Source organism: Gobius niger, assembly GCF_951799975.1.
Source record: "Gobius niger genome assembly, chromosome: 6".
NCBI classification, from domain to species: domain Eukaryota; kingdom Metazoa; phylum Chordata; class Actinopteri; order Gobiiformes; family Gobiidae; genus Gobius; species Gobius niger.
In genome coordinates, this window is record NC_136857.1 from 223886 (window position 1) to 251720 (window position 27835).

Here is a 27835-nt window from a genome sequence, read left to right on the forward strand (position 1 = left end):
TATTTTATGCTGCTTTAACTGTGAAGCACTTCGTAGAGCACAATTCATACACAAGGCAATTCAAATAGACTTGCCTTGCCTTAAACGTCTATAACTATATTTGTGAACTCAACTAAGTCCAATTTGAGGATGCTGCTGATAAAGCGAGGGTGAACAGAGAGTGGGGAAAGTGAGGATGCTGCTGATAAAGCCTGGGTGAACAGAGAGTGGGGAAAGTGAGGATGCTGCTGATAAAGCCTGGGTGAACAGAGAGTGGGGAAAGTGAGGATGCTGCTGATAAAGCCTGGGTGAACAGAGAGTGGGGAAAGTGAGGATGCTGCTGATAAAGCGAGGGTGAACAGAGAGTGAGGAAAGTGAGGATGCTGCTGATAAAGCCTGAGTGAACAGAGAGTGGGGAAAGTGAGGATGCTGCTGATAAAGCCTGGGTGAACAGAGAGTGAGGAAAGTGAGGATGCTGCTGATAAAGCCTGGGTGAACAGAGAGTGGGGAAAGTGAGGATGCTGCTGATAAAGCCTGGGTGAACAGAGAGTGAGGAAAGTGAGGATGCTGCTGATAAAGCCTGGGTGAACAGAGAGTGAGGAAAGTGAGGATGCTGCTGATAAAGCCTGGGTGAACAGAGAGTGGGGAAAGTGAGGATGCTGCTGATAAAGCCTGGGTGAACAGAGAGTGAGGAAAGTGAGGATGCTGCTGATAAAGCCTGGGTGAGAGAGTGGGGAAAGTGAGGATGCTGCTGATAAAGCCTGGGTGAACAGAGAGTGAGGAAAGTGAGGATGCTGCTGATAAAGCCTGGGTGAACAGAGAGTGAGGAAAGTGAGGATGCTGCTGATAAAGCCTGAGTGAACAGAGAGTGAGGAAAGTGAGGACGCTGCTGATAAAGCGAGGGTGAACAGAGAGTGAGGAAAGGCCACAGACGGGTCAGAATATGAGAGTTCCCGACTGGAGCAGCAGGTTTACGTTAGCTCAGGGTGGTCCACCGTGACTCCAGCGCACAAATATGTCACTGAGATATTAGAGACAAGAGGACGGAAAGAGCCCTGGGTCTGGACAGTGTCGTACTGAAGACAATACGGCCCGGACAGTGTGTATCCAGAGCGCAGGACTAAACTTTGGACTAAAACTGTTCGCTTTGCTCTCACAATACGAGAGTCAATTTAAAAGAAGAAAACAAACTCTGCATCTCTGCGACTGAGGGAGGTGTGGGAGGCCTTAATCTGATGGAAATATAGAGGATTCTAACTTTCTAATAGAGGTGGGCAGAATCCATATAGATCATATTGAAATGAGGAAAAAGTTGGGGAAAATGGGGGGGAAAATTGAGAATAGAATTGGTTGAAAAAAGGACGGAATGGGGGAATATTGAGGAAAACATAGGAAAAAAGAAATAAGAAAAAAAATTGGGGCAAAATGGAGGAACACATTGGTGGGAAAATAATTGAATAAATTAGGTAAAATGTAAAAAAAATAATAATACATTTTTATTTATTTTTTTAATTGGAAAAAAAAATGAAAATTCCACCCCAATATTAGGAAAAAGTTAGATTTTTTTTCTTTTTACTTTTAAATAGGGAACACTTGGACATTGGAATAAACATCCCTGCCTCTCAATGGACTGAGGCTCCAGACCATCTGTCATGGGCAGCTCCAGGTCTACACAGGCTACACCTCCAAAGACTCCAAAGTACAGCTTCCACAATGTTCCATGAGGTGAACACTTTTTGGAGCTGATGTTTGTGGAATACGGTTACGCCCAGTCTTTGGAGGACGTCCGGTAACGGCTAATCAGGTGAACAAGCAGAAAACTGTTTTTAAATGTGTCTCAGTAGCTCGAAGACTGATCCTTTTAAATAAACTGTGTGGGATCTGTTTCTGGAGCACTGGGACACATTTAAAGGAACAGGCCACTGCTTTTCCACACTGAGATCTGTTCTTACCTGATCTTAGATGAGTTGATCCGTACCTGTCTGGTCTTTGTGCGTGTGGAGGAGCTCGGTCGCTTCCAACTTCACCCCCGTTTGGAGCCATAGGAATACACTGGGAGAGGCCGAATGCTTTGGTCATTTCTGCATGACTGAGGGCACGCACAAAGACAGGTACACATCAACTCGTCTAAGCTCAGGCAAGAACATATCTCAGTATGAAAACATGGTGGCCTGTTCCTTTAGGTTCAAGGTTCAAGGTTCAACTTTATTAATGTCCCGAAGGAAATGATTATGCAGCAGGAGTCCACACATAATAAAGCAAAAACAACAATTAAAACACAGTGAGACAACAATTGTGTTTGGGACAAAGATCCTACAGTCACAGCATCATCAGTCACACAGTAAGAATAAGATCAAGTAAAGCCTCATTTGCAGCAGCTTCACTGAGCAACATATGATCATTTACCTTCGCAACAGCCTCTGGAATAAAAGAGGCCTTGGCCCGACCAGTTCCAGTACAGGGCATTCTGAGCCTGCGTCCGGAGGGGAGTAAGTTAAACTCCTTAAAAAGCGGATGGTCCGGACACTCCATTGGGCTTTACGTACAACCCTTTGGCTGTAAAGGTCCTGTAAAGGTCATTCAGCCGAGTCTGCTGTGCACCAATGAAAGAGCCCCAAACCAAGAAACAAAACAAAATGTTAAAACTGACTCAATAAAAGACTGGTAAAAGATCGTCATGAGGGCATTACAAACTCGAAATGAATTCATTTTTCTTAAAAAGAAGAGTCTTTACTGCACCTTTCTGCAGATGGCGTCAGTGTTAGACTCAAAGCGCAAACAATGAATGAAGAATCTCTTTGCCCTACTTGTTAGTTTTTGGATTATCGGCAAACTCTTAGTCAGTGATCAATCCTAAAGGAAACAGCCAATACAGCCAAGGTCTGAAAATAATCATGTCATTCACACTCGGCCAAAGACAACCTGCATTTGAAAGTGATTACAGATCCTCCTCCTCACACACGTCCTCCTCACACACGTCCTCCTCACACACGTCCTCCTCACACACGTCCTCCTCACACACGTCCTCCTCACACACATCCTCCTCACACACGTCCTCCTCACACACGTCCTCCACAGCAGCAAACCCGGCTCTTTTCTCCACAACAACACTCTGACATTCTGACCAAACAGCTTTATTCCCAAAACTCAGATATCCACATTGAGAGGCGCGATGCTGCGTCCGGCTCGGAGAGACAGAGCGGGGAGTTCTTTTGTTGCATTTTTGTGGGTTAAACATGCAGCTTGGCCTCTGCTGAAAGACATACCAGACGTGTGAAGCATTCGGGTCTTTCCTGAATAAAAGCCCGAGATGGGAACCAATAACACTTGTAACAACAACTGCTTTACATATAAATGAATCACCGAGACTCACTTCTTTTGTGCTGGAACACGTGACCGAGAAAGTATGAGCCGTTTAACGAGAGGAAAACAGAGGCTGGGCCGTGCACTGGCGAAAAGTGAAAACTTAGAGCTGGGAATTTACATTTTTGTTGCCAAGTTATAACTGAACATCTTAGAACCCGCCTAAACCTAATGCCTTCTGTCCTCTTTGGCTGTTATACAGGCCTGTGTAGCACCTCATTTGAAAGCTAAGACCCACAAAACGGATCTTTTTTCTTGTGTTGTTGCTGTGTTGTGTCACCTTTTCTATTCTTTTTCTTTTTTTTTTCTTTTTTGTCACATTTTGTTCATTTTTTGTCACTTTTTGTCACTTTTTTGTTGAATTTTTTGTCATTTTTTGGTTGAGTTTTTGTCACATTTTTGTCACATTTTTGTCACATTTTTGTCACATTTGTCACATTTTTGTTGAATTTTTGTCACTTTTTTGTTGAATTTTTGTCACATTTTGTTGAGTTTTTGTCACATTTGTCACTTTTTTGTTGAATTTTTGTCACATTTTGTTGAGTTTTTGTCACATTTTTGTTGAATTTTTGTCATTTTTTGGTTGAGTTTTTGTCACTTTTTTGTCACATTTTTGTCACTTTTTTGTCACATTTTTGTTGAATTTTTGTCATTTTTTGGTTGAGTTTTTGTCACTTTTTTGTCACATTTTTGTCACTTTTTTGTCACATTTTTGTCACTTTTTTGTTGAATTTTTTTCATTTTTTTGTTGAGTTTTTGTCACATTTTGGTTGAACTTTTGTCACATCTTTGTTGCGTTTACATCCTTGTTTTCTTCTCATCTTTTGTGGCTGTTTTGGTGCTTTTTTTCCTCAGCAGCGTTTTGATTAGGGTAAAGCCTGGAGAAAATGGGATCTGTTCCGGTGGGAGTTAAGAGGTTAAACCAACTATAGAGGTAATGATCCAGGTTGATGAGGGGAAATCCACACCCTTGAAAAGCCTGATTCTTTTCACTGTTATGAACTTTCCAATAACTCCACAGTCCCGCAGTCCCGTCCATCATCACGCCAGCCCTGACAGGACACAGGAAGTGGACTCTCTCACTTCCTGTTAGATTTTCCGCAGGCGTTTCCTTGTTTGAAAGTCATGGCTCGGACACTGACGACCGGGTCAGGCCGAGCTCCGCGACCTTTGACCCGCTCACTGTAAACAACCCAATGTGAACGTCAAAAAGCAGAGGACACGACAGGACGACAGGACGACGACAGGACGACAGGGAGTTCCTCTTGAACTGTGCGGGTCAGGGTGGAACAAAATGGAGAAATAAAAACCATTGGAAAGGTGGTGACTGGGATGTGTCAGTGAGCAGCCAAACTCTGTCTCTTTTTGGTCATCGAAACTAAATACTAAGACTTCTAACAGTCACATTTGCAGATGTTTGTTAATAATCTTTATCTTTATCACTATCTTACACCTTGTTGGTTAGAAAATGCCATATTGATCTGTTTCACTTCCTGATTTTCATGCAATCTCTCTGTAAGCCCCTCCCATCACCGCTCTTCTTGCTCCTCTTTGCTGTGCAGCTGTTTCAATGAAGATGGGGCGGGGGGGGGGGGTGTCCATGCTGCTCATGCCGCTGTAGCTATAGCCAGTGTTTTTACTGTGATAGCGATACCTGTATTGTTCATTTATTCCATTCCTTTTCATATGGTTTCATTTATTTGAGGTGAAACGATTTCCTTTGACTGTCCCTGGACCAGTCTTCAAAACCTGCTCTCTAAAGATATTCAAAAAAAGAAATGTGGCACCTGCTTATGCTGCTTATACTAATGCTCTTGTTTATCGATGTCATACTGGGATCATTTAACGAAGGGTCACGAGCCTTTCTGCAGCCGAGGCCACTTCAAAACTTCAAGAGCATTAAGCTCCTCGAGAATCAGTGAAAAACAAATCCTAAAGACTTTAACGTGCACTGTTTACTGCCCAATATTACATTAAAATAGCTTCATTTTAAACTCGAGTCTCAAGGACAGAAATAACTGTATTTTTAAGAATCAGATTCAACAAAATGAAGTGTTTTACACCACATGAAACAACAACTTTACACCCTGATATTCTACTTATATGACCTGCTCATTTTTATCCTATTTTCATTGATTATTATTCCCATATTGTTATATTTCTGCCCCCTAAGGTTTGCTTTACTTATTGTACATAAGACGCCTCGTTTTTATACTATTTCACTGGCTGCACATTTTCCTGTCCGTGTTTGCTCTTCTCGAGCCGACTGTAACAAGTGAAGTTCTCCTTTGTGAGATCAATAAAGGATTATCTTATCTCAGGGGCTGTTGAGCACCTGGTGCACCTGGTTAACGGTGCCCAGCCCGACCGACGCGATGCTAAGAATAGTCACTACAGTAAATCAGAGACTACTCAAAGATGCGTAACTGGCTCTAAACTTTTGCTGAGAAAACAACATTGTAACATAGACAAAAGCTCTAAAAGGTTGATTTAGCAAAACACCCTCCTTTAATAATAAGGCTTTACATTTTAAACAAGCTTCAATGTTTCCTTCACTTTCCACACAATGGTATGAATGACACAATGATTGGATACAAACCACGGACTTCTGGATCAGTCAAAATGCTTTAACCACAGGCCACAGTCACCAGTGCAAAACTTCACTTGTTTTGTTTATTTGACATATAGTTAGTTTTACAATTCGGTTTATTGTGTGGATGCTTCAAGAGATTCCTTTCTGGACTTGTATCTCAGAACAAGATATTTGTGAAAACTAAGGCACAAAGCTGTTCCAGAATCCCCACAGGTTGTAGGTTTGTAGGTTTGTATCTTGACTCTGGGTGTGGTCACGGGGCAACATCTACCACTAACGTTTCCCTCAACCTGCTTCTAATGCTGCAAACCTTCTACTTTATTTGATTTTTTTCACTGACGCATTTCCTGAGGCGTCCCTCGACTCAGCCCTGGCCCGAACAGAACCAGAACAGCCCCCGCGCCCCCCCCCCCCCCCGGCCCCCGCACACGCTGACAGCTCACACAGGACGGAAAGAGATGGAACTAATGGAAAACACATGGGTGGACACGTGTGACTCCGCATTTCGAAATCACATGTTGGAACTTTCTCACATCGCGGCCACTTGAGGAGAGGACGACGTGGGACATGAGGAGAGGACGTGGGGCTGGAGGAGAGGACGTGGGGCAGGAGGAGAGGACGTGGGACTGGAGGAGAGGACGTGGGACTGGACGTGGGACATGAGGAGAGGACGTGGGACTGAAGGAGAGGACGTGGGACTGGACGTGGGACATGAGGAGAGGACGTGGGACTGAAGGAGAGGACGTGGGACTGGACGTGGGACATGAGGAGAGGACGTGGGACTGAAGGAGAGGACGTGGGACTGGACGTGGGACTGGGTAAGGCTCACGGTTTAGAAAAGCTCTCAGTCGTGCAGGGCTGGGTCCACAGTGGCCAAGGTTTGAAAGAGGAACTGGTCGTGCTTCGAGATGGTTCATCGATAAAGCGATTGTTGGACAGTGAAACATCCTCATTTTAGAGTCCAAGTTGAGTCACTGTCCCGACATTATTGTAAGTCAGGAGTTAGGTCTGAATTGCAATGACCGTATAGCTTTTCTTGAAAAGGTATTTAAATCTTACAATATCCCTCAATAACCATGAAGATATAATAGGGGAAACTGTCGTCCTATGGTTTACATGGCTTGACCACAACAGTCACACGCTCTTTAGCTTTGATTACAGTATGTTTCCGCTGTGGTGTTGTTCCAAAAAGCTTCAGCAAAGTCAGAAGAGCCAGTGTTCATTCATTTCTACTCAAGATCTTGTATTGATGATGGGAGAGTGTGGCCACTGCACAAAGCCTCCTCCAGCACAAAGACCTGGACTCTGCGGTGGCCGATCCATGTGTGGAAACTGTCTCGTGCTGCATCCTGGTACTGCCATCTTGGAATATGCCGGTATCATCATCATCATATTTACAGCCTCATCAGGGATGAAGATATTCATTGGTGGAATAATCATTAGCCCCATTTCGACAGGACGGGACCGGACCGGAGCGGTTTGAAGGCGTTTCCACTGCTCCGCTCCAAAAGGGGGGTCCAAACCGCAAAGGAGACCGGTTTGGGGAAAGGGGGGGGGGGCTCGTCACCGCTCTGATTGGTCAGGACAATAGTCAGTTTGCATATTCAAGTTTCAAAGGCTCCATCATGACTGGTTCACAGATAATATATCTCTACTCACAGCCTAGGCCTGGTTTTGATGAGAAATCATTCAATTCAATTATATATTTTCCAGTATCTACTGCTCAACTTTTCAAGTTTGATTTGCACAGTTTTCCCAGTTTGTTATTGCCTAAATGAGAGGAGCGAGGCCTCACATCTCCCTCTTTTGTTTTTGAATTCAAACTATTCGAACTAAAAATAAAAGGTTTACTCGTTTTCTTTTTTCTGAATACCTGTTCCTCTGGTGCTTGAAAACACTAGAGCCTCTGTCCCTCCTAATGGTCAAAGTTTGCAGATACAAAGGTGTTTTGGTGCAGGATAAAGCTCAGTGATGTGGTTGTTGCCTGTCACATGCATATAAATGACCTTGGCCCCTCCCATAACGACCCAGACCACTTTACCTTAAAGACGTTTGAAACACAAACTTGCGGGCGCTGCCCCTCCCTAAATGAACCGAACTGGTCTAGTGCTGTGGAAATGGGGCTGTTCAGGATGTTCAGGTCGTCGGCTGATCTCATTCTTTGGGGACATAATGTTGCTGAACCTCGACCTGACCAACTGCAGCGACCCCAGATCAGAACAGTTACACAAATCCAACGGGCAAGTACCATACCATACCAACTTTATTTATAAAGCACTTTAAGAACTGTACAGTGGCCAAAGTGCCGCACACAGAAACAGATACAAATATTTACAGTAAAAAATATGAGGTAAAAAGTACAAGAACAACAGCAGCAACATCAATTTGCGTTAAACGCCAGAGAAAAAAGGTGCGTTTTTAGGAGAGATTTAAAAACAGGAAGGGACTGGGCCGGTCTGATCTCTAATGGCAGCTGGTTCCACAGCCGCGGGTCGGCAACAGAGAAGGCCTGAGCTCCCCGAAGTTTGCGCTTGGTTTTTGGGACAACCAGTTGCAGCTGATCCGCTGACCTGAGAGCACGAGAGGGGGCGTAAGGCTGAATCAGGTCAGACAGACAGGAGGGGGCGAGGCCATTCAGACAGTGTGTCAAGTGTAGACGATATCATATCCATTCAAAACAGATTCACTGTGACTCTCTAAAATCCTGGTCTTTCTATGTTCCCACTAAGAGTCTGTCCTCCCAGTTCCCATCGCTCGCAGAGACAGAGATCAGCACATGGGCTGATGTTGACGCACCTGGAAAGTGCCCTCTGCATCATCTCCCACCGGCCCATGACTTCAGGGAGACGCCATGTTAGGAATCTGTTAGTCATAAAACACTTAAAGACCTTTTATAGACGAGTTACAGTGACCAAAGTGTGTGGAGAGCAAACCATGAGGTCGTAACTAAAACATAAGACCATCACAGTCTGCTTCCTCTGCCTTTTCCTTATTCATCACCTCTCGATCCACTCACATCCAGATCATATCGTTTATCGTGATATTTTTCCTTCTTTGAAACTTCGAACTTCAGATTTATGGTGACGCCGCAGCAGCACAACCACGAACCATCCAGCTCTTCTCCCCCACACTTCACAAGACAAGTTACAAAGAAACGTAAACAACAGGGTCTAATCTCACACAATCACGATCTCAGACTGTGTTGTTCTGGTGCCAGATCTTGTCAGTGAGAAACATGTTGAAGGACGGGTCGGATGCAGAAGACGGGAACAGCACAGTCTTTATTTGCAGAAAAACAAAGTGTTACTAAAGCCCATCATGATTCATCTCATGACACGACGGAGCCGCGGGACGACGGTCACGGGACGGCTGTGGCTGAAGGAAACTGCCCCGAGAAACTGAAGCCTCTCGTCCGGGTGCAACGTCAGAGCGTAACAGAAAGATAACAGACGAAAAACACTGACAGGAGCCATTACCAGATGAAACAGAGGATGAATTATTGTGACTATTTTCCAGCTAATACGATTTAAACAGTTCAATAGAGCCTTTAAGAAGCTCTCACTGATTAGTCTGGTTTTAGTCTTATTGCATTAGCTTTGTGAAGGATGATGTCACTTGAATCAATACTATGTCAATATTAAAATAAGATCATCACATTTCATAGAGCTGCATCAACCAGACTGATCGTGATATCGCTATTATTACAGGAATCAAGAGCTCATGTCTTAATGTTTGATTGTTATCTGGTCAGTAACAAACTCTTAACTAAAGGTCTGATGCACATATATATACAAACGATAAAAAATAAAGAATATTGTGTTATAAATAGATAACAATGTTTGCTAATTGGCCTATGTTCTCCTTGATCGGCTAAAATGTAAAAATAAGTGGGTTACCTTAGCCTAGAACGCAGTGTCTCTCTCCACTCTTTAAAGCAGCACTAAGTAACTCTTGCCCCTAGAGGCCATAAGCGCAACTGCAGGCGTCGTAGCAAGTTACGATGTTTTATATTATTGTCTTATTGTGTTGGAGAGTAAATACTGCGCAGACAGAATAGGCGAAGGGACAGAGGGATATTGTACATCCAGATATACAATGGAAATAAACTTGGCTGTAAATACTGTTTAAAGTGACGTTAGCCCACAGTTAGCTTTGCCTGTTAGCCTGTTAGCTTCTTCTTCGTGATTCCATTACTGTGTATTGGTGACTCCGACCCGGTGTCAGTCAAGTTGCAAACATGGTTTTCTGGCCAGAGACACCAGGGGGCGATGAAAGACCCTCCAATCCTCCCATAAACACTTGTATCACCCCCACAGGGACGACGGGGAGGGTTTATTAAGGTAAACACGTTACGTAGTGCTGCTTTAAACCCCTTTCTTTCCCTCTAATCGAATATACTGAAAAGAATAATCGTATGACATGAGACAACTAGAGTATTATAGATTATTACAATGGCCGTTATTTCCCTTAAAGTAGGAAAAGTCCCATTTTAAGGGACATAACGCCCATTGTACCTGATCTTTTCCAAGTAGTGGAACAAATGAGTATATTGTAAACTCAGGCACTGGAGAAAATGTGCTTGGTTAAGGGGGGGGTTAAGGACTTAAGTAGAACAATGTCCTCTGAAAGAACTACAAAAAAGACCCGTATAAACCTGTTCATTTTAGTTTAATGCTCGTGTTCAAAATGAGCTTTGTGAATCAAAGTCCTTGTACGACGTCTCGCAGGAACGTGGCTCAGAGGAACGGCAGGGGAAGAACAGTGCATTTTAAACACACTTTGATGCTGCTCTGCATCTTCAGACCCTCGTGTCCTCGTCTCAGCGTGAGCTCCGTGTTTGGTTCACGCTTGACCTAAAACACTTCATAAAGATTGCATGTTGTTTGCGTTGCGCTTGATGACCTTTCTGCACAGCTCATCTGGACCTCTTCATCTCTGACACACAGCTCATCTGGGCCTCCTCCTCTCCGTCCCGGACTGGTTTGAACGGCCCGGTGTGACGGTGCAGGTGAGAGTGAGAGGATGAGCCGCTCTGAGCTGGGATTAGCCCACATCTCCGCTGATGAAAAGGTGTCGCTCGGGGCTCACGTGTCGCTCCGGCGGACGCTCTGAACTGATCTAATAACAAACGATAACACATATGGCAGCGTGATGTCTTTATCTCATCCGCCGTGACCTCCTGTGGGGGCGGCCGGGCCATTAGCGCAATTGCTTTCATCCCTTTAAAAGCAGATCAGATCCAGCGCCGTACGAGGCTCCGGAGCTCCCAGGACCAGGAGCAAGTGGGGCATCGGAGCAGATGATCTCAGTCTTTGAACTGTACGTCTTCACATGAGACTGAAACTATACAGGACACGAGTTCACAGGAAGGAGGGGCTGGGAAGAAGCTTAGGAACCACTGGTATCGAAACCACTGGTATCGAAACCACTGGTATCGAAACCACTGGTATCGAAAGCACTGGTATCGAAAGCACTGGTATCGAAAGCACTGGTATCGAAACCACTGGTATCAAAACCACTGGTATCGAAACCACTGGTATCGAAAGCAGGGACCAGATTATGATGATTATTTTTCATGTCTCTAGATCCAAGATTGGTCCAGAGACGGCGTTAAAGGAAGAGACTTGGTTGTTTCAGAAAAAAAAAAAAGAATTGTTTTTCCTCAAAATTATTTTCCTAAGTTTTGCCCAATTTTCCCCCTATTTTTTAAAAAACTTTTTTTTTTTTAATGTGCCCAATGTTTCATTCATGGTTTTTTTGGCTCAATTTTTCACCCTAATTTTTGCTCATTTTTTGTTACTAATATTTCCCCCATTTTTCCCTTATTTTTGCAACAATTTCTCCCAATTTCTCCCACTCTTTCCCCATTTTTCACACATTTCCCAACATTGGAAGATGAACCCGATATTGTGCATTTGCATTTCTTCCACACACTCCTGTTCTGTTTTCAGGTTCTTTACAACAAATATCTCAGTGTTGGTTTTGGAAAATATTGTATAGACACAGGCGGCGTCTCTGGAATCGCCCATATATGGTCATGTTTGAAAACAGTTAAGGGGAAAAACAATTTGTCTAAAAAAATCTAAACTTTCTCTAATTATTCAAAAACTACTTTAACAAACACTGAATTATGAATATAGTTTCTACTAAATAAAGAAACACAGACATGGAGAGGAGCAAAGTGGTTCAACAGCCCATAAACCAACTGTGTTTTTTTCACTTCTACTGAACCATCTGCTGTGAGAAAATATCCACATGGGCTGGATTTACACTTTGCTTGAGTTATATGTGATAAATAAGTTCATGTTCCACCAGAAAGTGGCTAAAAAGAGGGAAAGATTGTATTTTCCCCCTTGACGAAGCCCCGCCCCCTTCTATGACGCGATGCCGTCTGTATCTATATCGTCAAAGTACTGGTAAATGGTGCCCCGCCCTACACAAAGGTACTGTACACTGTGAACGCTTCATGGGGAGGCTCTGCAGGTTTACTCTCTTAAAGGAATAGGCCACCGTTTTTATATACTAAGATATGTTCTTACCTCACTTTAGTCGAGTTAATATATCCCCGTCTGGTCATTGTCCGCGCGCTCTGTCACGCAAACGGAGCACATACGCAGCCTCTCCCATATGTGACATAGCTCCGAAAAAGCTCACGATAGAAGCTACCAAGCTCTTCCACGTGTTCCCTATTTAAATAAAGTTACGTGAAGTGTTTTCATGCGAAGTATATTTACACAGAAATGTAACGTGTCGATTTTATAAGCAAATAAAAAGGGGGACTATATTGTGAGGCGTAATTATACGAGGAGCACAGCGTCCGCGTAGTAACTCCTAAAGACTTCCCCCGCTCACTTCCGTCAATAACCTTTAGGAGTTACTGCGCGGACGTTTTACTCCTCGTATCATTACGCCTCACAATATAGTCCCCCTTTTTATTTGCTTATAAAATCGACATGTTACATTTCTGTGTAAATATACTTCGCATGAAAACACTTCACGTAACTTTATTTAAATAGGGAACACGTGGAAGAGCTTGGTAGCTTCTATCGTGAGCTTTTTCGGAGCTATGTCACATATGGGAGAGGCTGCGTATGTGCTCCGTTTGCGTGACAGAGCGCGCGGACAATGACCAGACGGGGATATATTAACTCGACTAAAGTGAGGTAAGAACATATCTTAGTATATAAAAACGGTGGCCTATTCCTTTAAAGCTGCACTACTTGAATCAAACCGAGCTCCTTTTCGTCCACTTGAGTGAATGAGAAGCTCGTCTCAGCCGGAGTTCACAGCGAGACTCCCCAAGCCAAGACAATAACTTGATTACCACTAATAAAACTGCCTAATCCTAACAGTAAGCTGATTTCATATTTCACTAATCCAATATTTCTGAATGGATTTTGGCGACATGCACATTTTCAGTCTCAGGAAAACTCCACATTTTTCCCTGTTGTAAGAATCCTTTTTCCACAGAAACTTCCTGAAACATGTTGGAGTTCTGATCCATGACGTCCATGATGTTTGTACCCGGCCCTCCCTGCCCCTCCCCGCCCCTCCCCGCCCCTCCCTGGCCCTCCCTGCCCCTCCCTGCCCCTCCCTGGCCCTCCCTGCCCCTCCCTGCCCCTCCCTGCCCCTCCCCGCCCCTCCCCGCCCCTCCCCGCCCCTCCCCGCCCCTCCCTGGCCCGTCGGGCTAATGGACCGTCCCGGTGTGAGCGGAGATGGATCTGGCTCAGACGCAGAGATGATGTCATGCCCTTGTGTCCAGGCAGGGGGGGGGGGGGGGGGGTTAGGGCGAGGAGGGGGGGGGGTGAGGGCGAGGAGGGGTCCCCCTGTTTGGGCGCTCCGTGGCTTCAGTCATTGTAGTGGAGAGTTTCACACAGACAGAGAGGCCTCCTGTATTCACCACATTTCTACAGGACGTCCCGACAGGAGACAAAGCCCCCCCGCGAACCCCCCCGGCAGAGTGTCCTACAGGATGGATCATTTATGCAAAGTACATCGATGTCATGATGTCATTCATGAAGTTTAGAAGCAACGGTTTCCTCAGTCCTGCCTCAGGGAGGAGACTGCGGAGTCTCAGTGACAGTTCCAACTGACTGAGGCTGGAGGAGGCTGAACTCTCCCCTTCCCTCCCTACTGGGTACATGAGTTTGATGTTGCTCTGTTAAAGGAGTAGTTCACCGTTTTTCCATACTGAGACACCTGAGCTTAGACGAGTTGAGGCGTACCCGTCTGGTCTTTGTGTGTGCCCTCAGTCACGCAAAAAGACCAAAGATGTTGTTAGCGTTCCACCTCTCCCAGTATATTCCTATAGCTCCAAGCGGGTGAAGTTAGAAGCGACCAAGCTCTTCCACGGGCGCATATGAATGAGCAACATGGTGCATATTAATGAGGCAGCAGTGCTCCAATAAAGGCCAGGCCAGCAGGGGGCAGCACTACCGTTTTTTAGCACTAGGACCAAACGCTGACAAGTGTTTGGACTTTTCATGAATTATAAAAGTGGTACAAAGCAAATGCAAAAAAATGTTATTTATGAATAATATGTTAAAATAAAGGTTAAAAGTAGCATTTTTTAAATTGTGATTATTGCAGGTTATTTTTGTGCAATATATCGATTATCGTTATCGTGAGATTATCGTTATCGTTATCGTGAGATTATCGTTATCGTGAGATTATCGTTATCGTGAGATTATCGTGAGATTATCGTTATCGTTATCGTGAGATTATTGTTATCGTGAGATTATTGTTATCGTTATCGTGAGATTATCGTTATCGTGAGATTATCGTTATCGTGAGATTATCGTTATCGTGAGATTATCGTTATCGTGAGATTATCGTTATCGTGAGATTATCGTTATCGTGAGATTATCGTGAGATTATCGTGAGATTATCGTGAGATTATCGTAGTATCGTCAGCCATGTATCGCGTATCGAATCGTGAGGTACCCAGAGGTTCCCGCCCCAATAGACAAAACGCGCGTTTCCCATGCGGTCCACGGTACCACGGATCGTGAACACGTGGACCTCATCACCGTGTGAAATGACATATTTGAATTTTAAACACATTTGTCTTTATAAATTACCTCCAAAGGGCTTGATTTAGTCGGATGTAGGAAAAGTCCAATGTGGAGCAGTGGTTCTCATATTGTGGTATTATATTGTGTCATATTTTGGTGTTATATTATTATTGTGGTATATTGTGTTTCGGCGTCTTTAGTCTCAGGGCGATCTGGAATTTAGACTTTATTCATTTCCTAGAGATAATCTTTTTATGCTTTTAAGTTTGTTTTTTCTGTTTTACTTTGGACATGGTTTGTAAATGTGTGTTTTAAACCTTTTCTTAGACCCAGTTAGTCCTGATCTCGGTGGTTTCTGAGGTCATAAGCTAAGACTCTTTATCTGCGACGCTCTTTCCCACATCCAGCCTCTTGCACGGCGGCGGCGGCGGCGGCGGCGGCGGCGGCGGCGGCGGCGGCGGCGGCGGCGGCTGCTGCTGTTGCCACAGGCTGCACGCGGCGAGTTGCAGACGTTGAATCAGCGCTATGGCAACATCCTGACCTTAATGACGGATTAGATGCATTAGTTTTCCCATCACACACTGCGGTGAAAAGGCAGTTCAAGCCCGTCTGGTAAACAAGAGCCTGTTTGAACGTCTCACAGCGAGAGGGTCAACGTTCTGACTTTACAATATCTGTTTCTCTCGAAGTAACACCGGGAGGAAGACCGGACTAAACCAGGTCCAACACAAGACTTATCCAGGTCTAAGAAAGGACTTATAAAGGAAGATGCGTTTACATGGTTAGAAATGTCCACATTACGGGGTTTGCAGCTGGAGATAAACCGATACCGATACAGGGGGTTTGAGAATCTGCCGATATCCAATATTAACCGATACCAAGAGACTTTCTGAAAAGTGGCTGCTGTCAGAGAAAAAGTGAAGGGTCGTCTTGTCTCCAGATCAATAATCTTCTCTTTTCTTGTCATGATGTTACAGATCAATTATCAATTATATCGATTAATAAACTAAAAAAAACATTGAACAAGGACATGCACAACAACTACAATACAAACACGAGTGTCCGATTTTATTTTATCAGGTTTTTCTATCATAGTTTCTGTCCAAGCCTTGATTAGTAACCGCTAGCAACAGCATGCTCCTGCTAGCTTTAGCATACTGTTGCTAACCGCGATCAAACATGCATTTGCTGAAACTAAGTTTTATGTAGTCGGTGAAAGTTGTGTTTTTTAAGGGGTCAGAACCAAAACTGGTATCGGTTCAGTATCGGATTTTTGCAACCGAAACCCGATATTGTATTTTTCCCGTATCGCCTCGATACCAGTATCCGACATCGGAGCATCGCTAAGTGCAGCCTTTAGTTAGAGCATTATTGGGCATCATAACAGACGCCATTGCAGTTTATGCAAACATTCATTTGTATTTTTGAATTAATCTTGTTGCTCTAAAGTAAAGAATTAACCAGAAACCTGTTCTCAACCAGGGGTCAGTACTTGGCTACATTACTTGAGTATTCGTCAATTACTACTCCAGTACTTTTTCATGAGAAATACTTTGGATGACAACAGCTAACTTGTATCGGAGTCTTTGCTTCAGAAAACACACGTTCAAATAATAATCGAATAATAACGAAGTAGCTTCAAAGACGTGAAGATTGCATCCAAATCCACCTGTACGGAAACACGCCGGGGACAAACCCTGACAGCGCCTCCTACTGCCCAGGAGTGTGTGTTACAAGGCCTTTACATGGGACAAAACATGCTGCCCACTTACTCTGGCACCTCTTTAGAAGTTTTGTGAAATGGAGTAATGAGTTTTCAACAAAAGACTGGAAAACAGCTGTGAGTAGATCCACTTAGTTACTGACCACCTCTGAGTTTCAACAGCTCCACTTGAGAAGCAGCAACACATGCCACGCTTCAACATCTGATTCAAATTCTGTAGAGTGGAAAAAATCTGACGTTCCAAGAATTGCAGAAAGAGAAAATCCACTTTTCTACTTGATAAAGTGTCGGATGTAATGCTGGGTCATGTGTTAGGCCTCGGGATGTGTCAGACATGCATTACCACAGCACATCCCAGCTACATCCCAGCTACATCCCAGCTACATCCCAGCTACATCCCAGCTACATCCCAGCTCTCAACACTAAACATGAACATAGGGTTTTCTTGGAACCTGCATTGAACACTTTCGAACCCAAAGACACAACTAATGTTCGGTAGGGCTGTGCAATTAATCGAAATTCGATTACGATTTCGATTACAACAGTAAACGATTACAAAATTAGCATAATCGCAAAAAATCTATTATTATTTTTTTATTATTTTCTTTTTCAAATTTTTTTGTTCACATTTTTAATTTTGGGATTTTTGTATTTTTTTCTGCTGGATTTTTGTCACTTTTTTGCTGGATTTTTGTCACTTTTTTGCTGGATTTTTGTCTTTTTTTGATGGATTTTTGTCACTTTTTTGATGGATTTTTGTCACTTTTTTGATGGATTTTTGTCTTTTTTTGATGGATTTTTGTCACTTTTTTGCTGGATTTTTGTCACTTTTTTGCTGGATTTTTGTCACTTTTTTGCTGGATTTTTGTCACTTTTTTGCTGGATTTTTGTCTTTTTTTTGCTGGATTTTTGTCTTTTTTTTGCTGGATTTTTGTCATTTTTTTAATGGATTTTTTCACTTGTTTGATGGATTTTTTTAAAGGCAACAAATAATTGTTTGAATAATCGTGATTTCAATTATGACAAAAATAATCGTGATTATTATTTTTTCAATAATCGAGCAGCCCTAATGTTCGGCATTACGATTTATGAGGCCACTATTCTCCATCTGATATTTCTGATGAGGATGTCCAGTGTCTTTTTCCAAGCTGAGTCAGTACGAGTCCAGGGCTTTATGTACTTTCTTCTTAATCTAAGGCAAAAGGTGGGCTCTGTACAGAAAGCTACGGCCCTTCATAAAGCACAGAGCGAATAGTAGAAATCATATCTGGATTAAAGTCATCTGTGCCGTCTTTTGACCTGCAGAGACGACGATAAGCCCCAGGCAACGTGACTCCCGGCCGGAGAAGCGCTCTGATTCTGAGTAAGCATATAGACGTAGAACTGGTGACTAATGGATTACAGCGGAGCCGTCCCAGGGCAGCGAGGCGCCACCGAGGCGCCACCGAGGTCAGTCTCATCTGATTTAGCGCTTTCACGTTCGGCTCGGACAATTTGGATTATATGAAATGTTCTCATCTCTAACAAGTGCGTGACCGATAAAAGCAGATTAATGCAGTTTCATGTCATCCTGTTTATGGCTCTGTGATATCGACCAATGGGATTTTAAACTAACGTCCATTTGCTTCTGTTTGCAAATACAAGGGATACGCAATGTTAGCGATTTTAGTCCTACACAAGCATTTTATGATGATCTTTTTAACCTCTTACCACCCGCAACACCACTTTTTGTATGTTTTTTGTTTTGTTTTTTCTTTTTTGTCACATTTTTGTGGAATTTTTGTCACATTTTTGTTGCGTTTACATCCTTGTTTTCTTCTCATTTTTGTGGCTATTTTTCCCCATGAAACTTTTTGATTCGGGTAAAGCCAAACTGGAGAAAATGGGATCCGTTCAGGTGGGAGTTAAGAGGTTAAACTTTTGATCAATTGAGCGGCCGTGTTTCTGAATTGGCATTGTCGCACCAAACAGTTCAAGGGGACAGTCCCTGAAACATCATCACACAGCGCCGTTTGTTTCTATGTCCGGCAAAAGCACGAGCCACGGCACGAGAAAAGCGACGGGAAAATAATCCCAGCGCCGTCAAATAATGCAAGTCTGCTGATCGTGCTAATTTTGTAATCGTTTAGTGCAATAATCGAAATTGTAATTAAATTTTGATTAATTGCACAGCCCTACTTACATGTGTTTCTTGCTACAAACAAAGAGTTCCTATTCTGACAAGAAAGTACCACCGAGTCAGAGTAGCAGCTGAAAAAGTCCCTGGTCCCAGTTCTGCCCTGTCAGAGGCAAAAGGTTCCTGCAATCTTGACCCATTCTGATTCTTCAATGACCGAACTCTAAAGCAGTAAATGAAGACGTCGTCTGAACAGAGACTATTAATGCATCACTGAAGCACAAACTGAATAATCCATAACAGGTTAAACATCACAACAGCCTGAAGAGCCTGTAGTTTAAAGGGGAGTTTATGCACAGCTGACGATTGATGAGGGAGGTAACCATGGTAACGATCAAAGTGCTGATGCTTCTTTGAAACAAAAACGGTCACGAAGTTCAACGTCTTCTCTGTCAGAAAATATCAACTAAGGTTCAATTATTTTTACCATAATAGTCTGAAAATACATGTGCTGATGGTAGAAAGGACTACAGATTCTTACTGTTGGTTTATGGAGCCAATCAAACAATGACCAGGTTCAACAGTTTTCATTTCTTTTCTTTTCTTTTGTATTTATTAATGGTTTATTTGGTTGGGAAAGTGCATGTTAATGAATACACCAGAGAAATTCAGAGATTTCTTTCCAAAACTGCGTCTCAGCCTGTTGCAGATGACCCTGACGTATCACAGAGGAAACCCAAGTACCACCAGTGCAAAAACATGACCCCCTTTGAGAACGGCTGGCCTGGACTCCGCTGACAGAGGCTGAAGATGCAGAGAGCGGATCTGAAACAGAGCAGAAGCAACAAGAGCCTGACACGGAGCCCCCTCCAGCTCCACACAGCTGGACGGGCAGATGATCCACAGACACTGGAGACTGTCGCACTGGAACTGCCTCGCACAGCAAGTCCTCCCCACAGAGAAGAAACAGCTGAGTTTAAACATTCAAACATGCACGTTCCAAGGGGAAAATAACAACTCTGGTACTTTCCACTCCAACAAAGAACATGCAGAACTGAGGAGGTCCACAATAACGGGCAAAGGGGCAAAGGGGTTGCTACGGCAGGGGGAGCTTTTTCTAAGGTATTTGGAGATAAAATCATACACATCGTCATCACTGTCCAACATTTTGTTACTTGGAGGAAGCTACATTTACTTAATTGAGGCACTGTGCAAGAACTACTATAAATAAACCTGTTAGAAGTGGGTTTGCTGATCTCCCGCCAGTGTTGGTGGATCAGCTTCAATCCCGAAACAAGACGAGGCTGAGATGAGTCGGCCTTTGTGAAAAGACACTTTGTTTTGCGATGGTTTCCAGAGTGACTCATCAGAGCACATGCCTTAAATTCCTGAATCTAACCCCCGTCATCGCATCACGTGCCCGAGTATCAGACGGATCCGCTCTCCCAGAGACTCAGAGATGCCAAGACTCCGATGGACTTCTAAAGAGGCCAAGGTCGCTGGATCTAGCCCAGACCACTCATGCACTTCAGTATTCTAACTAGAAACTAAACTGAAAAGAGCCAATGGAGGTACTCGTGCCACAACTACTCGCACATCTGTTGCATACGAAGGTTAAAGAGTCCATCACATCCTTGTTCATAAATGGTAAGAATGTAAAGCCAGTGTCGTCTGTGCTCCTTGTGAGTCAATGACTCTCAGTCCAGCCCCCCCCCGTCCCGTCCCCCGTCCCGCCCCGTCTGCTCAATGCGATGCCGGGCTTTCAGACGCAGTGAAAGGAGTCGTCTCGTGGCGGAAGCGACGGTCTCAGCGGACAATGGTCATATTCTGCAGACGCCGCTGAGGACATGGGAACCAGCGCTCGGGGATGTGGAGAAGGACAAACATCATGAGAGCGTTTCTATGGGTTAATGGAAGGTTCTGTCTCTTCTTTCCCATCTCCTTTACTCTAATTTCCAATTTCATTCTAATTAATTAGATGCTCGGTAATCGGGCCGGTGATGTTTCTTCAGGCTGACGAGGCCCTTCCTGTCACAATCAGCCACTCTTCTGTGAGAAAAGTTGTGAAGCGTCTTAAGGCGACAGTAACGCTGGAGGTAAATGTCTATAATCCTGTGTATGAGGCTTCTGTGACTGTGCTGAACTGTGACACCAGGGGGCGCCTGATTAGCAGCAGAGGATCTTTATTCAGGACATTCATGTCCAGGAGGTGCTTCAGAGGGAGCTCATTTAAAGACAAAAATCTGCAGATTTCAAAACCAAAAAAATGATATGTCTCTATCACTAATGGTTTTGAAATTCTGAGCAAAAGTCTGTTACATAAAATATATCAAATACAATCCGAGCCTTGTGACCGATACAAACCACAGTGTTTCTCAGCCTGAGGCCGAGGACGTCGTGAAAGAGCTCATTTTAAGACTGTGAACGGGACGATCGGTTTCAGGGATATCTGCCTTTTATCGGTCATATATCAGCCGACAGCCGATATTGTAAGATACCGATATATCGGTTCAATATATCTGCCGGGCGGCGTTTAGTAAACGCCACAAGCGACGATCGAACTGGCCTTGTGGACTCAAGGCCAAAGCTCCGCAGCATCATGGCATCATCACACTAACAGTTTAAGTTACCGATGGGAGCACAAACACATAACAGACACGGGGTTCACTGCCAATATTTCAATATTAAATTCATTATAGATAATGAATAGCATAGATTCTATGCTATTTGATATTTCAATTCATTTTCTAAAGCTTATATTTTACATTATACAAACTTTTCTTTTTCCTTTTTTTCCACAAAGAACTTCATTGGAAAAATGAAGATACATCCATCCATCTTCTTCCACTTGTCCGTTGCCGGGTCATGGGGCTGTTGGAGCTGCACCAGCCCCTATGGCTCCTCCTGCAGGTGGTGGGTCCACAGAAGGACGGCCTCATGGTTCTCAGGCCTGTTGGTCTCTCATAAGGAGCTTCTGACCCGCTCTGTGTCTGACCCGTCACTGAGGACCTGTTTGCCCTGGGAGACCCTACAGGGGCACGAAGCCCCCGACACCAGAGCTCCAGGATCATTCAGGCTCAAACCCTCCCCCACCTCCTCTCGGAGGGGAAGCCCCACATATTTATATAATGTAAAAGGCAATGATCACGCCTTCATAGATTCAAAAAGAATTCAATAACTCCAGTTATACTTCCATATCGAGGATCTGGCTGGTCCCACACTCTCCATCCCATTGGTTTATGTTTCCTTTTCTAATCTGCGCTGCACTGTATGCAGTTAATCTGATGTTCCAACAGCGCGAGGCCGAGTGTGGCCACAAACTAGCGTCAGTCTTAGCACATCAGTGAGGAGAGCTGCCAATGTTGTGCTGGAGCAAACACAAACACACATGTGGGATCCGCACAGTCATCACCCCCCCAGCCAGCACCGCCTCGCAGAAGGTTTGGCCAAGGACGAAAGCAGGATTCAACCAGATCTGAAGCAGGACTGAAGCACGACTGCCAACTAAACCATGACTATCAGGATCTAAAGCCCGGGACTAAAGTGGGGCTATAGGACTATGCAGTCTAGACTAACACAGGACCAAACCGCAGGGAAACACGGTCCTTTTGCAGATGTTTCAAGTCACTGGAAGAGAACCTGCACTTTTGTTTTAGTTTGATCTAAAATGTGTGATCTATCTCAGTCATGATATTGACGTCGCGATTCCTGGTTGGAAAATAGAAATACCTAAAAGCAATTTAAGGGGGAATTCAAGCAGACACAATAGATCTGAGTGGAATCCTGAGCCCCAGCCTGAGAACCGAACCCTGCGAGTGACATCACAGATCATAAATCAGACCTACCGCAAACCTGCAAGAAACACGACTGGAGGAGATGAAGAATATCTTGGCCCTGAAGACGGCGTTCATCATTTTGGTACTAGATGCTTTACGCAGATGCAACATGTGAGGTGGAGCTCCCATGTGATTAGAAATGTGGGAAGCAATTTGTCTCGCAGTGAAGAGTCTGGATCCATCATCTCCAATCAGCCAAAAACTCCTGAACAGAGGCTCCTACAAAACTCCTGAACAGACGCTCCTACAAACCTCCTGAACAGAGGCTACTGCTACAGAACTCAACGTACTTCTCGTTTTCACATTATTGACCATATACATGTCTAATGTTTGGAATATAACTGACCTGCATCACATGAATGATCGCATTTTGAGGGACTATTTTCTAGCAGATCACTCCGCCTTATGTAGCTTATACAACCACGAAGCTGATGCTGCTCAAATATAAGTTACTTTAAATGACTCTATGGACACAGACATGTATATGGTTAGTCTGGTGTTATCAGTGATTTGCCTCAGGTGCTCTGTGGAGCGGGTCACACTGTTTTTAATGCAGGCTAGCTGATACCATAGACATGCACTAGCCTTGCATTAGCCTAGCGCCACGAAACTCTTCAAACATAAGAACTGCTTGAAATACAAAAAAGAATATCTGCAGGTACCAGCAACACTCTGGATAACGAGGAAATGAGACCCTATGTCAGAAATCCTGAAATATCCCTTTAAAGGAATAGGCCACCGTTTTTACATACTGAGATATGTTCTTACCTAACCTTAGACGAGTTAATATATCCCCGTCTGGTCTTTGTCCGTGCGCTCACACATACGCAGCCTCTCCCACATGTCACATAGCTCCAAAAAAGCTCACGATAGAAGCTACCAAGCTCTTCCATGTGTTCCCTATTTAAATAAAGTTACGTCAAGTGTTTTCATGCGAAGTATATTTACACAGAAATGTAACATGTGGATTTTATAAGCAAATAAAAAGGGGGACTATATTGTGAGGCGTAATGATACGAGGAGTAAAACGTCTGCGCAGTAACTCCTAAAAGCTTCCCCGCTCACTTCCGTCAATAACCTTTAGGAGTTACTGCACGGACGTTTTACTCCTCGTATCATTACGCCTCACAATATAGTTCCCCTTTTTATTTGTTTATAAAATCGACATGTTACATTTCTGTGTAAATATACTTCGCATGAAAACACTTCACGTAACTTTATTTAAATAGGGAACACGTGGAAGAGCTTGGTAGCTTCTATCGTGAGCTTTTTTGGAGCTATGTGACATGTGGGAGAGGCTGCGTATGTGTGAGCGCACGGACAAAGACCAGACAGGGATATATTAACTCGTCTAAAGTTAGGTAAGAACATATCTTAGTATGTAAAAACGGTGGCCTATTCCTTTAAGTAACTGCAGCCTTTGCCATTTGCCTCTTGCAGCCAATTCGATTTTAATGAATTATTCTGCCCTATTTTTTCTGGCAGCCAGTCTGTCACATGAACAATGATGTAGCCTCGATGTTATGATGGTGATAAATCCATGTGTTGGGGGCAGTTCGTTGGCAGCATGTGCGAGTTATTAACAAGCCGCCGTACAACAAGAAGCAGCTCGGAAACAGCGCCTGGTGAAGCCGCACCTCGATATAAGTCTGCTTTGCATATTTAAAGTCACTGCTCCTCCACTCTGGTGTCAGTGAAGCAGGATCTCCCGACCCACATGGCAGTCGCTGAGGTGCTGCTGCTGCAGAGCTCAGAGCTGGAAGTCTTTGATTTGTCTGATCATAGGAGGAGAGCAGAGCGAGGAGCCGACTCAGCAGAGGCGGGAACAACGCTTTTTACAGTCATTAAGTAGAGTCATCAAAATAGTCACTAAATTAGAGTAAAACATAGTATTGTAGAGCATTATTAAAAGTAAAGTGTGAATTCAATGCGAGCCCTACTTTGGTAAATCTTAACAGAGCAGAAACAGAACCTTGTTTTGGAGTCTGGATGAGAAACTAGAAAAGCACTTCTGTTTGAGGTTTGTATAAAAGGTGTGTCTAGAGTTCATGAATCAGCTCCATGTGCTGGTTCAGTTATGGAAAAATAAAATGAAATCTAATCGAGATCAAATGAATGAATGCATTTTTTTGGAACATAATGTACCAGTGATGGCGTTTCTCAACAGGAAGTGATCGTTTGAACAAGAAAACACAGTAGAAACTTGTAAAGGCCATAAGTGCCACTGCAGGTGTCGTAGCATATTGTTTCTTTTACTCATTAATTGTCCGTGAGAGTAAATCCTCCGCTGACAGAAAAGACAAACGGACAGACGGAGATTGTTCATTGTGCCACAACTCAATGACACAATGGAGATCTTTTTTTTTTTCACTCAAACTTGCTCGCAGTTAGCTTTGCCCATTAGCCTGTTAGCTTCTTCTTCGTGATTCTATTAGTGTGTATTGCGCCTCCGACCCAGAGCGGGGAAAGTTGCAAGGGTGGATTTCTGGCCACAGACACCATAACATAACCCCATAACACTTGTATCACCCCCAGAGGAGCGACAGAATGGATTTATTACGTTTTCCAAAGAGATCAAACTCTGTCCTGCAGGCCCACCTCGCACTGAGCACAAACTAAACTAGAGCGACTCAGAGTAACTTCCCCTCTCACAGCTGGGGAGGTGCTGTGGAGGTGCTGGGGAGGGGGGAGCGCGGAGGGAGGGGGGGGGGAACTGTGGGTGTAGAAATTCCTGTGTTATTTATGTAACCTCTGGAGCCGCAGTCGGGCCGGCCTCTGCTCGGGACGGGGGTGAGAACGCCCCCGCTGATGACGGCCATCGGGGACACGGGGTGAACTGAAGCACATCTGGGGGGAGCTCTTAAATAAAAGAGCGACAGGGCTTGAAAGGAGAATGACTGGAAAGGAGTAATGCCATTCTGTTGCACTTGGCGCTCAGGAGAGCTTTTATTTTGGCTTTAGGCAGTGCTTCTCAAACTGCGGAGCGTGTACTCAGGGTTATCTGGAGTTTGAGGCTTTACTTGGTGTGAAAAGATTTAGAACCAACTGCTTTTGGTCGGTGGATGCCAAACCCGTACATGATGATTTAACCCTCTGTGCATCATCAGAACTAAAGTCAATGAACCAAAACCAAACAAGAAACAACCCGAAACAGGAGACAAATATTCAGTTTACCATCGGCCATTACCATGAACAAATGAATGGATGAATGTCTCGATGTTACAATGGAGTGATTCTTATCCAGTCCCAGTTTTAAGCTCCTCCAGTGCCAGAAAACAAAAGCTCACACAGCCCGTCTCTATCTCTGTTGTTAACTCTTAATATAAAGGAGCGATTTCCCCCATTCACTCCCACACAATACCATAGTGTCTGCAGACACTGGAGGCCAGTTGGCAGAAGTGTCTTGCCCAGGGACACCAAGGCACGAGGCATGAGAATGAACAGAAGAAGTGAACTGAGTAAACTGTTGTACCGTGTCCCAGTAAACACCTGGAAGAACACGATTATACCCCAACAACTGTGACCCACTATAACCAAACACATGCACAGGATTAACCAAGTACTTCTTATCTTTAAATCAAATATAAATGAAATGTTCAAATACTGAGATTAGTGAAAAGAAGGTGAGTCATAGTTTAAACAATATCACATGAACCGGCAAAATATCACAGAATCAGGTTTACACAACTTTAGTAAAACAGCCTCAAACAAAACGCAACCGAAACATCAGCCTCCATTTAGTTCCTTTTTCAGGGTCGTTTAAGTCAAGTTGCTGAAGACAAAGAGCTGAAGGTTTTTATGTACATTTTATGGAAGGTTTGCTCTGAAATAGTATCACAATGGTGGGTAATAATAGGGCTGCCACCAGAACAAAATGTGAAGTTTGATATATTACTGTTGTGGGACCACGTGATGCCACTGAAAGCAGTAATCTCAGAAATCTCAGTAATCTCAGAAATAAGTCTTAAAGTCAATGAAACACAATTTACTTCATTGTTAAAGTATTGACAAAAATAGCACAAAAATAAGGAACAATATAATCAAATGTACTGGTGATAGATATTGAGCCTAAAGATAAAAAGGACGATAAATCGATAAACCAAATATCGTGGCAGGATTAGGCTAAATATCGTCTACAAGATCGTATCGAAAGTTGATGTTTGAAAGATCAGCCATGCTTTTGAGTAAATGTCCCAGTGCCGACCAATACAAACATATACTTCATGTGAAATCTGAACTTCTGCAGTTTATTCAGGACGATCAACTTCATATGAGCTATTGCAAAAATATCGCTTAATTTATCAGGAAAGAGCCCCAAAGTTTGGCGATATCAGCCCCCCCAGAGTGTCCGATCTGCTTCAAAATGGTGTCATTCGTTTGTGCTTCGTTTGTGACACTTCGTTTTTGAAGTTTGATCGACTGTGGATCCTCAGCATCAATAACTGGTTTTCATGTTTCTTTATCTTTTATTAAACTTCCGTCTTTTTCCTGATTTTCAGCAGTTTTCAACTTTTCCAAGACCCGAACCAAGACCTGAACCCAAACCCAGACTCAAACCAAGACCCAGACTAAAACCAAGACCCAAACCAAGACCTGAACCAAGACCCAAACCACGACCCAAACCACGACCCGAACCAAGACCCAGACTAAAACCAAGACCCAGACTAAAACCAAGACCCGAACCAAACCCAAACTCAAACCAAGACCCGAACAAAGACCCAAACCAAACCCAGACTAAAACTAAGACCCAGACTAAAACTAAGAAAAGACCAAGACCCGAAACAAGATCAGACCAAGACCCGAACTAAGACCAGACCAAGTTCGAACAAAGATCAGACCAGGACCCGAGCCAATAACCAATCAATGATCAATATCTCAAAAACGAAGTGGCACAAACGCTAATTCAATGTGCACAAAGTCAATATCGCCCATCCCGCGTCACAATCGAGACTGTTATGAATATGGCGATTCCCCCCCCCCCCCCCTCCCCCTCCCCTCGTGCAGCTCTTGATGCGGTGATGCTGCTGTTTCCTTATCTGAGACGTGGATTCTAAAGCTGCTGATACTAATGTGCGGCTCTTTGCTGGAGCTGCTCGGAGACACGTCTGAATCACACACTCTGTAGAAAATCAGGACGTAGGACGCGTGACTGATGTGGACACTCAGTTCCACGTGACACGCGCCCTCCTGCGGCACAAACTGCTCATCCTC

General features: G+C 43.9%; 1 protein-coding gene across 1 annotated transcript in view; it reads right to left on the minus strand.

Annotated features, from left to right (window-relative positions):
- LOC306964746 (arf-GAP with coiled-coil, ANK repeat and PH domain-containing protein 3-like) overlaps positions 1-27835 on the minus strand; it is a 167175-nt gene that overhangs the window by 138925 nt on the left and 415 nt on the right. The gene's annotated exons all lie outside the window — the stretch shown is intronic.